A 12981-nucleotide genomic window follows, 5' to 3' on the forward strand; every position below is an offset into this window, starting at 1 on the left:
ATCTCAGTTACAGGTAGATGTGATTGCTATTCGTGGGATTTGTAACTTGTAGTATTTTTTCTTTACTAATGGAAAAAAAAATTAAAAGGTCAAAAGCCCTAAAAGCAAATTTCCGTTGAGCTACCTGCAGATTTCCAGTTTCATTGTTGTTTTTTAACTGTTTTAAGACCATCTGTCTGAGCAGAGGATTGATGATCTGTAGGATGAACCATGCTGCCATTAACTGCTGATGCTTCTGTTGTGGGATATGGTGTTATCACATTATTGAAACTTGGGCGAAAAAAAAATTGGTCATAATAGACAGTATAACAGGTTTGATAACTTGCTTTATTGTAGTTATAAGAAGACGGAAAAATATATAGCTAAAAGTTTTACACCGATTAAAGTGCAAAATAACTATAAAGACCAATAGTTATCACTTCACAATAAGACCTCATTAGTTAACCTTAGTTAATGCATTAACATTCACAATAAGCAATAGTTACATTTGCTACAGAAGTTATTCATCTTTGTTAAAAACTATTGGTTCATGTGAGCTCATTAAATAACACTGTTGCAACTTTCGATTTTAACAACGTTATATATTGGAATACCGAAGATTAATGAATGTTCAGAAGGATTTTTCATTGGCAGTAACGAATGAATTAACTAATGAAGCCCTAATGTAAAGTGTGAACGAACAATACAGAATAAGCACGTTCAAACAATATCTAGGGCATGTTAGCACAGATTGAAATGAATTTTTTTTTTTTAAATGAATAGCTTATTAAGTCTAAATACTTAAGTATTTGGCTGTGAGGAACATCATAGTAAATCCACAAATCTGAATGGCTATTTAAATACATTTTAGAAAGTAGCACATCTGCTTTATTTATGGGGTTTCCAGGGAAAGGGCTGCATACATTTTGACCAGTTGATGAGGAAAATATTCTTAAAATGCATCTCAAATTCTTAATTAGTATTATAGAATTATTCACTGTATTTAGAAGTGCCCACTAGAACAATATTGTGCATATTCATTTCCGTGATATATCGTATTCCCAAACACTAGCACATATCTTTTACTCAGTGAGGAGGGATTTGAACTCTGCACACCTGACCAACTCTCTCCATCTCACTGTCTCAGTTCAGGCCTGGGCTCCACTGATGCTGTATGTCTTCCTTATTTCACACTCCTGATTCAGATCATCAGCTCCGGAGGGAGGTTCACAAACACAGCATGAGCTCCAGCCAATCAAGCAGCAGAATCAGCCGATCCGGGTGTTCAGGGTTATCTGATGACAGCTGTTCTGGAGCTCCACACTGACCGGTGAAACTCCCCGTTTCCCCAAACTGTACTAACATAGCCACTTTACCAGCTAATTACTCTCTTACAGAGATGCACTACTGCAAGAAGTTTAAAGACACAATTCTGAAGATGGCTGCTATACCCTTTAAGTAATAAACTCCAAGAAGCATGTTAAAAACTCTGTAAACCACAGCTTCATGGGGATTACTGCTTTTATAAAACTGTTATTCCAGATATGCAGTAAGTTATCACAAAATGAAACCGATCAAATAAAGTGTAAGGATATTAATAAAAACATTATTCCAACAAATGTAATTCCAACAAAGTGGTTGCCAAGCAACACACAGAAGTAAACAGAGGTGTATGTTACTTTGTAGAGTAATTCACAACAGTTTCGAACTTGGCTCAGCCAATCAGAACCAAGGAGGGAAACTATCCTTTTTGTAAAGGACCCTGTCATTTTGCTTTATTTGATGATTGATTGATCACAGGTTCACAGGTCCCAAATGACGCACTATACTCTATAGTGTACACTATATACTCGACCTCCCCTTCTCTGTGCAGTTAAAGCTGACAGCTGAGTGCAGGACGTGTCCATCATCCCACACTTCATGTTTTCAGTTCAGTGCAGCATCCAGGTGTTTCAAGTGCACTTTTTCTTTTTGGCATTTTCAGTAAGAATGCACTAAACACACTAGTTATACACTTTTCTGTGAGGTTTACTTGGGACACCTATACTCTGGGTTTCCCTTATGAATTTATTCAAATGCACACACTTTAAAAAATGATGCTTATGGTTGACTAAAATATATAGATTGATACGTGTAATTATTTAAACAGAAAGAAGAGTATTAAGAGTAACCAGAGGACATCATCATCTGTCACACTGCTCCGTGTAAGTGTGTGTGCAAGTCTATATGTGGTTTCATCATTAAACGTTGTATTCTTCATCTCAGATTATTTATTATTGATGCGTGGACAATGACTCATTTCTGCAGGTGCATGTATGTAGATAAAGGAAGTGTTAGTGTCTTTGGTTATGTTGCGTGTTCAACAGTGCTCAACAGACCCATGGCTTCATCTTTGAAAACAACTTTTTTGCCTCATTTTTACAGCACATGTAATAACAATGATAAAAACAGTACATGGTGCTGATTAAATCAGAAGTTTCCCCTCCAATCCCATTCTCCAGTAGTTTTATTAATGCCCGATCAAATCAAAGTCAAAAAAGCCAGCGAAGATTTTGGATTTATTTTGGTATACATGTCGATCAGTGACAGTGTGGAGCAGTGGCGGCTCCAGACAATTTTGATTGGGGGGGCAATGGGGGGGTCCTGGTCATTTCAAGGGGGGTCTCATGAAAACCAACAAAAAATACAGTGGACACGGCTAATAACTGCATATTACTGCTACTAAACAACAAAAACAACACAGCATATCAACTACTTTGTTGATAATTTAATTAATTAATCAATTGCAGTTTGCAAACAATATGCTCAAACTTTAAAGGGTTGGCGCTTTAAATGGTTCGCGTCACCAATACGCATTAATCCACAAATGACTTAAGCGGTTAACTTTTTTAACGTGGCTGACACTCCCTCTGAACAGGGCCGTGCAGAGACCTTTGGAGGGGCAGGTGCTCAAAGTATAAAAGGGGCACATGGAATAAGGCTTTAAATGACGCTGCTCAAAATATCAATACAGCAATATATTTTGCAAATGCTTTGATGCAGTTTTGAAAAAGAAACAATAGAGAAGACACTTTTAAGTTTAAAATAATAATACCTCTGGGATTAGAAACTGAAATGTCTTAAATTGTCCCAACCTGATGGCTTTTTCTTCTCTGTTCTACAGAATAATTAAGAACAGCGGTTATAATAAAAACTATAGAAAACACCTGTGCCTCTACATTTTCCTCTTTCTCACCAGCCTCTGTCTCCTGGCTTGCTGTTACCTGATCTCTTTCTGTCACTTGTGCCTCTACATTTCCCTCTTTTTCTTCCTCTTTCTCCATCTCCTCATTTGATCTATTACTTTCCACTCTCTGTCCATCTAGGAACAAGGCTCTATTTACTATTTCAGCATTAATCTATTATTTTAACCATCACTACTACTCTTGCACTTAATTAATAAGTCCACCTTAAATATTGATACAAAACATTAAAAAACTGATACACTGGAATATAGTGATTAATATTATTATTACTGTTGTAGTTGTTGTTGTCTAAAATCGAACACCTTTGCAATGTAAACAAATGACAGGCTACATTTGTTATTCATATCCTTCACACTGCACTTTGATGTCAGGTATATTATGCAGTTTTTATTGACATTGATATTTTTACATTTTTTTCCAGAGAGATATTATTGAGTTTACAGGTTAAAGTGGTCTTGCTGTGGTAAACACTGTTGCTATTGTAGAAAAAAAATAATTTGCGTCACATTTAAAATATAATTATATTTTAATTCATTTCTGAATTGTTTTTATTTTTATAATGATAATTCAGAGAATGAGAACATCTGAATAAGCCTTACCAGTGTTGTGATAATTATTTTTAAGGCACTCTATGTGTTAAAAAATAAATAAGTACTGTAATATAATAATAATTTAGTCAAATAACATAAAAAAGATCAGACCCCTCGATGCCTTTGAAACTTTTCTCCCTCAAAAAGCACGCTAGTGTTCTTCTACACTACAGGCTACACACAGCAATATATACAAACATATCTGCATGTTCTCACATCACATCGTTCTTGTAAAATAATAAAAAGTAAATCAAAATCACTTCGCTGAGAATGAAACACCACTTACCAGCTGCCACGGTGTTGAAAATATCCTTTAGCAATTAAAAAATGCTCGTGAGGAATCGTCCCGGTCGGATGAGGTCATGAGATCATCATGTTGGTCATTTTATTTACGGCTAAATTATTATTAAGAAATTGTACTAATATTATGATTGGGCGTGGGCAGGCATTCACAAAAGGGAATGTTATTACAAAAAAAAATTAAGGGGCAAAGGAGCAGGTGCTCAAGTGAACCGGTTCTTTTGGACAATTCGATCAAATAAAACCAGTTGGGGAAAAAAAACGGTTCACCGGATCTTTTGCGCTCCATGTAATGTCATTCGCGATGACCGCCCTTCATTCAAGCCTTCGGTTTACCCGCGCTTATAACACTAGCACAGAATCAGTTCAGAATCAATCATCAAAAGAATCAGCTCGGTTCAGACGAGCTATGAGTCAGTCTGCTTCACGCTGAATCACACATGCGCAGTATCATCAGCTCCTCGGTTCTCGATTCAGACGCGTCCAACAGAAACGGTTCTCGTTCAGTGTACGAATAAATGTCGAACTAATTATTATTTATTATTATTCTGCTTAGTTTGGAGATAATTTTGTTTATATTTATCCCGGATATATATATATAAAAATATATAATCAGGAAGAGGGTGGGGGGTCAAATGGGGGGTCAAGGCGTTTTTTGGCAGGGTCTTGAGACCCCCCAGGACCCCCCCTGGCGCCGCCAGTGGTGTGGAGGAGTGGATGTGGTCAGATGTTCTGTGTTTGGACAGAAATACAATTAGACTTTTTTTCCAAGATTTTGTGGGTTTTGAGAATTTTTTTAAATCTTTTGTTAATAATCAAACAGAATATTTCTATATATACTATTTAATATAATATATATTAATATTTCTAAATATTTTTCACACACACACACACACTCTCTCTCTCTCTCTCTCTCTCTCTCTCTCTCTCTCTCTCACACACACACATACACACACTCAATCACTCACTCACACACACACTCTCTCTCTCTCACACTCTCTCACTCACACACACTCTCTCTCTCTCTGTCCCTCTCTCTCTCTCTCTCTCTCACACACACACACACACTCTCTCTCTCTCTCTCTCACACACACACACACACACCCACACTCACTCACACACACACACAGACTCACATTTGTTTCTGTGTAAAGTGTGTTCATCCCATAGGTGTAATGGTGTTTATTCTGTAGAAACTGTATATTCTATCGTCCTTCACCAACCCTACACCTAACCCTAACCCTCACAGGAAACTTTCTGCATTTTTACTTTCTCAAAAAAACTCATTCTGTATGATTTATAAGTGTTTTGAAAAATGGGGACATGGGTTATGTGCTCATAAGTCACCCACTCCTTGTAATACCTGTGTCATACCCATGTCATTATACAGAGTTGTGTCCTGATATGACACAAAAACAAGAGCACACACACACACACACACACACACGCACACACTTTTATACAAACACATTCACACACACACATTGTCTATTTTGTACTTTTTAAGGTTAATCTATTATTTATTTTTTCTAAATATTTTGTTTGTTTGCTGTATTAGAACAAAAGATACATTTCGTTAAACAAAAATGCATGTGAAAATTGTAAACCCTTTGTATGTGACTAATTTGCACAGATGTTGGTGATTTCACAACAGCCCTCATTTGAAGCAGATCATTGGGAGGAAATGATTAAAGTGAGATATATTTGAGATAAGCAGTACAGAAAAACACTGAGTTACAGATGTGTCTCAAACATCCCCAGCCTCCCTTGCTTTTTACCCAACATGCAGATTTCATCCCCTGACTAGCACACACACTAGTGACTGCAGCAATCATATTCTCCACGAGATGGCAACAAAGTCCAAATGTGGCCAGAGAAAAACTGCATAAATAAAGAAAAAAAACACAGACAAACTACACTGTATCAAACTACCACATGAATGCCTGCAGGGTTGAGAGAGACTAAAATATTATAAAATATTTTTTTTAAATATAAGTCATAATTAATGGCAAGAGACTGAGCAAATTCTGGGTAAAGATGAGACATAGAGAGGAGAAATATTTTGCAACATATATGTGTGTGTATGTATGGAAGCCTGTTTCTGACACTGAAAAAAACAAACAAATATGTGACCCTGAACCACAAAACCAGTCTAAAAAATATTTTCAATTATTGTATTTGATAATTGATATTTACACTAACCCTGAATAAATAATATTTTAATTGATGTATATTTTTTCAGGATAGGACAATATTGGCCGAGATACAAATCTGGAATCTGAGCGTGCAAAATAACCAAAATACTGAGAAAATGGCCTTTAAAGTTGTTCAAATTAAGTTCTAAGCAATGCATATTACTGATCAAAAATTACATTTTCACATGCCAAAGTTTGTAATGTTTACTCAATATTCTAATGATTTTTGGCAATAAAAGAAAAATTTATAATTTTGACCCATAGGCCTACAATGTATTGTTGGCTATTGCTACAATGTCAATTCTGTTTTTCTCACAACTGCATGCCATAAAACTCACAATTCTGGCTTTTTTCTTGTAATTCTGACTTATTTTCTCAGAATTGTTCAGTCCAGTTCTGAGGGGAAGAAAATTATTTCAATCATGCAATTCATATCATGCAGAGACAAAGTAAGTGCATGATTTTGATGTATTGTTTTAGACATTTCTCTGTCACCTTGTCTTCAAATGTCAACAAATGTCTTAATCTTAGTAAAAGTCTTAGTAATGTACCTATTATTATTATTATTATTATTATTATTATTATTATTATTATTATTATTATTATTATCAGACTATAATCAGAACATCATGTGATTTTAGAATACAAAAAAGAGAATTTAATCTTAGAGGCACTAGAAGATATAAGTTGTGTAGAATTTTACATTGACACTATTCAATACACTACAGTTTTATGAGGCATATTAACCGTAGACCTAGAAAAGTAAATTTCTGTACCTTGGCTAAATGAAAATATCTAGTCACTTATGAAACAGAGGTTATTTAATGCACTGAAACAGTATCTTAACTCTAGTTTAGAATATGAGAAGTGAAGCTTAAATAAATTAAGAAATAAAGTAATTAGTGAAATTAGAAAAGCTAAAGCAAAACTGTATAACTCTGTAATAGAGGAAAGAAAAGGAAATACAAATTTAATATGGGATAATTTCAAAAGGTTAACAGGAAATTATAAAAAGCCAAGTTAAAAATATAAAACTTGATCAGGAATGAAAACACAATTATAGACCAGTAATTATTCTTTCAGCAAGGTCTAATGTTGTTGAAAAGTGGGTGGCAGAACCATTACTTACATTACATTATGTTCTGCAACATTATGTTCATGAGGATCCTTGATTCACGGTCATCCCAAAGAGGTCCTGCCCAAACTAAATCAGCTCTCCGTGCCCACCTCCGTCTGTCAGTGGATCAACAGCTTCCTGACAGACAGGCAGCAGTTAGTGAGGCAGGGAAAATACACATCCAGCACCCGTACAATCAGCACCGGAGCTCCCCAGGGCTCTGTTCTCTCCCCACTGCTCTTCTCCCTGTACACTAATGATTGCACGTCTAAAGACCCCTCTGTCAAGCTCCTGAAGTTTGCAGACGACACTACACTCATCGGCCTCATTCAGGACGGTGACGAGTCTGCTTACAGACAGGAGGTAAAAGAGCTGGCTGTCTGGTGCAGTCTCAACAACCTGGAACTGAATCATCGGTACAACCCTCTCTTCTATTCAAGAACTGTACTTATCCAGAGTGAGAAAAAGGGCTGTTAAAATCACTCTGGACCCCTCACATCCAGCACACTCCCTCTTTGAACTGTTGCCATCTGGTCGACGCTACAGAGCACTGAGCACCAGAACGACCAGACACAGGACCAGTTTCTTCCCTCAGGCAATCCATCTTATGAACAGCTGATAATAACGGCGAACACACTACACTTTATATTTATATACACACACACCTTATTTATCTAACACACATACTTAGTGTACAATTCACATTGCACATAATATACCTGTACATACAGAACTGTCTATTGCAATATAGACAGTTCTATTTATGTATATTGTTATTCCTTGCTTACTTGTTCTATTTTTTATTATTTTATTACCTGTGTTTTTGTTCTGTCGCTGTCATTCTGTTGCACTGCGGAGCTTCTGTCAACACACGTAAACATACCTGGAGATAAAGCTCAATCTGATTCTGAATCATTCACACGTTTCCTTTAGGCAGGACTCCAAAAGGTTTCTAAACATATTTAAAGATGGGACTGCTTCTAACATCATAACACTCTGCATTTCATTCAGTGACCTAGGACCAAAGGAGGAAAAGGCAGTTTTGCCAAACTCAGAATAAGCTCTAGGAACCTTAAACTTGTGTATATTATTTATCAGGACACAAATTTGTATAATGACATGGATATTACACTGATATAAAAATGTAAATATGGTTTATGATGAAATTTCTTGAGTCCTCATAATTAAAATTGCTTACAAACATAAAAAAATAGAAAAATGCAGACATGTTTGTGTAATGGATAGGTGTACAATTTCTACACTAAATATCTTTACACCTATGGAGTGTCCCCACAAACCAGTGTGTGTGTGTGTGTGTGTGTGTGTGTGTGTGGTTCATCTTCCCCCTTATTGTTAAGTAATACATTAATGATTGACATGAGCAAAAATGATCCCCATGAGCATGACAGCTTTTTAAATGATAAATGATGCTAAATGATGTTTTTGAAAACATCAAAATGCAGAAGGTTTACTGTGATGGATAGGTTTAGGGGCTGATACCGTATTAAAATCATTATGTCTACTGAAATCCTCCATAAAACATGGAATGTACAGACATGTTTGGGTCTACATAATGCCTTATGATAATCCCCTGATAAAATTAATTATTTTCCCTTTACTTATTTTGACATCACAGGTTCCTCATTACAATTGACCGGTAACTTTTTCTTACATGACAAGGCAAGGCAAGGGTATTTATATAGCACATTTCGTACACAATGGTAATTCAAAGTGCTTTACATAAAAGAAAGAAAAATAATGATGAAGAAAAACACATACATGACAAACTCTTTTTCCTGCTCCTGGAAAAATTTAAGACATTTCTATATTTTTAGTAATACCTATAGAATCTTATTTTTCTCACATCCCGCAGAGAGAGAGGGGGAGAAGCCATAACACACCCTGTGACTGAATCTGTCTGGATGCCTGCATGTGGTCAACAGATACTTATTGATCATATTGTCTTCATATTGATCCCTGGGTTGCTGGGTCAATGCTGGGACAACCTTGAAATTCAAATTATGCTAAAGCCATATGACATATTAACATCTGGAGATTATTAATAGGTGAAAGGTGAACGTGTCACAGGGGTCCTGAGGTGAAACAGGTCAGAGGTCATCATCAATAATATATATATATATTTTTTTTTTTGACATTTGGTGGTCCCCTATCTACTACTCACCTCTTCTACACACTTCTTGTTGAAACACACTCTGGTGTCTGAGTAGTCTTCAGTGTCTTGATCAGAAGCAGCCGGGAACATCTCCCAGTCCAGATGCACCTGCAGGTGTACGGCTGTATGTACTGTGTGTACCATGAGCCTGACCTCTCCATCTGACCTGCAAATATCTCAGCAGTTATGGATTCTGATGAATGTATTTTATTATTTTTAAAAGATTTCAAATGCATGACACGCTCTGTTCGGTGTTGCTTTCACTGATCGTTTGCTCCAAGTCTTAAATACATTTGTAATATTTACATACTCAAGATATTGAATTAAACATTGAAGTGCTGTTTTTGAACATTCTGTTGCTCTCTTCTAATTTAAACCGTTATTTGACTTTGTTTAGCTGCATGTGGTAGCAAAGAGAACATTCATGGAAGCTAATTCTATCTATATTGGTAAGCTGATTTCCATTGTCTTATATTTCAGGCTGCCATGATGGCTGAGGAGCTGAAGAAGGAGCAGGACACCAGTGCTCACCTGGAGAGGATGAAGAAGAACATGGAGGTGACTGTCAAAGACCTGCAGCACCGTCTGGATGAAGCTGAGAGTCTGGCCATGAAGGGTGGAAAGAAGCAGCTCCAGAAACTGGAGTCCAGGGTAAATTACAGACTAAATACAGACTTAGGGTGAACTCATCATGGCAGAGATATGACAGGTGTCAATAGCTCTCCAGTGAAGGTGTATGAGTTGGAGACCATGTCTTCGGTCTTTGGATGGTTGTGGATTAGAGCTTGCAGAAGAGGTGTGTCTTTAAATTCATCACATGACTCCTCCCCCTCACTCTTATTTTAATAACAGCCTGAATTATTTAAAGGATGAAGTCAGCTAAGTTTGGCAACACTTAAAGATCCCCAATGGAATTGCTGCAGAGGTATTGGCTGCACATTGTGCCACTGAACCATATCACTTCTCTCAGAGATCCACTGTGCAGTTTTGGTGCATCAGTGTCCTGCTCTGAGCTGATGGGACTCTCCTGCTGTTGTACCCGCGTCTGAGTGAACTACACTGCACTGACAAATACAATCATTTACTGACACTTTCCACTCATCCCTTCACCTTGGATCAGTCATTATTAAGGCATTTCCAGCCACAGCAACAGAACAAAGCTGACTGGATGTTTTGCCACTATTCTCTGACCTGTAACTTTCATAGCATACCAAAACATTTTTAGTCGCTTGAATTATGACTTGACTATTTCACTTGCAGTCTTTCACAATTGTTCTCTAAAAATACTTCCCTAAATCCTGGATCAACAATCCAAAAACTGTATTCAAGACAAGTCAATGATTTTGTGGTTGGATGCTTCATATTTGTCTTGATGCACTTAGGACAGACGGGTGTGATTACAAACCTTACAATATTGGTTAATGTAGAAATGGATCTGGCGATGTAACTCACCACGCTCAGAAGATGAATAAGTACTACTCCACATGTTGACTGTTGTCTGTAAATTTATATTTAAATCGAGCTAAATTCTCAGGTTTATGACTGCAACACAAAGTCTGTTAATAATCTACAACAATACTAAACTGGAGCAGCTGATAAATGTTAACATATAAACATAAATCTAGAGAGTCTAGAGCAAGTCAAAAACATTGTTTAATAGTTTTTATTTATTCATTTATTTCAAAGTTACAGTAAACTGAAAAAGCAGTGTACTTACTGAGAAATCTTACAGTAATGTGATGATAGGTCAGATAAGTCTCGTTGAGTAACCTAAACTTCATGATTCAAACATGAGGTCTCTCTGTGCTATATTTATGATTTGTCCATATATGAACATGCTGTTTATAACTTTGAGAGTCATTATATGACCATGAAATAAGATTCATATCTGGAGTGATCACTGAGCTTTAATTGCCCAATAAAAATCTGACAGAGAGGATTTTATTTTATTTTTTCTTTCATTTGAAAGGACTGTTTCAGTCCATCTTTGGTAATTCATCTAAGTTTTTAAGTGTTCCTGTGATTGAACTAGATATTACATACAGAAAGCTCTTTGTGATTTTGAAAAACATTTACATATGTCAAGGTCAAGGTCAAGGTCAAGTTGATTTATTATGTGTCCAGAAGTTACAGTGTCCATTAAATGTGAAAACTGTAACTTTCCTCAGTTTGCAATTGAAGAGGAAATAATAGAGATGCTAAATGTCCAAAAAGAAATGTTGGAAGTGGCTGAACACAGGAATGTATCTGGTAAAACAGAGGAAAGAATGATAAATTACATCATGTGATTTAGAAATATCAATCGTTATATGACAGAAAGTTGCCCAAACATAAGTTGTATATGACCTTTTATCTAAAGTACAAACTTACAGTCATCACATTGTTTCCGTCTTGCTGTCACCTCTAAAATGAAAGAGCAGAGACAGCTGACTGCTTCTTCACATCTCAAACAAGTTCCTTCTCTTTGCCAAGATTAAAATAAGAAGCAACATTGAAATAAGATCTCAGTGAAATCAAATGAAATATTGTAAACAAACACACACACTCAGCAAGAAAGCCGACATTAAAAAGAAGAGACACAACATAAGAAAACAGGCTGGATCATCCAAATATCTATGATTGATATGTTATTGCTTTAAAATTAAAACATACAGTATCAATATCATGATTTTTTGACTGATTTTTGAAAGTAGCTTTGACTGCTTTTATTGTCCTCGTTTGTAAGTCGCTTTGGATAAAAGCATCTGCTAAATGACTAAATGTAAATGTAAATGAATGTAAGTATAGAAAAGCTGTTCAGTTGATGTAACCCATGAGAATAATTAAAATACGACATGCCCCAGCAAACCAAAAAAACAAATGAAGGTCAAATGAAGGCCAACATGTTGCTATTTTCCACCAGGACTGAGATGCATCATCATAAACCATGTAGAATAACATTACCAAATCCAGCCGGACAGTTCAGCTGAGTCTTCAGTAAAGATACTATATAAATGACAAGCTCTGATTGAAGCACAGTTGACACCAAAACTGGTGAGTCACTGTCTATCTATCTATCTATCTATCTATCTATCTATCTATCTATCTATCTATCTATCTATCTATCTATCTATCTATCTGTATAATTATTATTTAGTATATAGTCATTTATCTTTCTTATCTTATTCTTTTTCTTCAGAATCCTGAACTGGACAGCTGAGATTTCTATCTGAGTGTAACAGAAGGTAAAGAAGTTCCCAACTGATGGTGACATTATGATCTGTTTGGAGGTTTCACTGATTTGAATGTTTTAGGAGCGTTAGAGTTGACAGTTAGACATTGAGAATCAGAAAGTGAATCTAATGAAGTTTATCATCATAGTGATGTCTGTTGTGCTCCACAG

Source organism: Carassius gibelio, chromosome A21, assembly GCF_023724105.1.
Source record: "Carassius gibelio isolate Cgi1373 ecotype wild population from Czech Republic chromosome A21, carGib1.2-hapl.c, whole genome shotgun sequence".
Taxonomy (NCBI): domain Eukaryota; kingdom Metazoa; phylum Chordata; class Actinopteri; order Cypriniformes; family Cyprinidae; genus Carassius; species Carassius gibelio.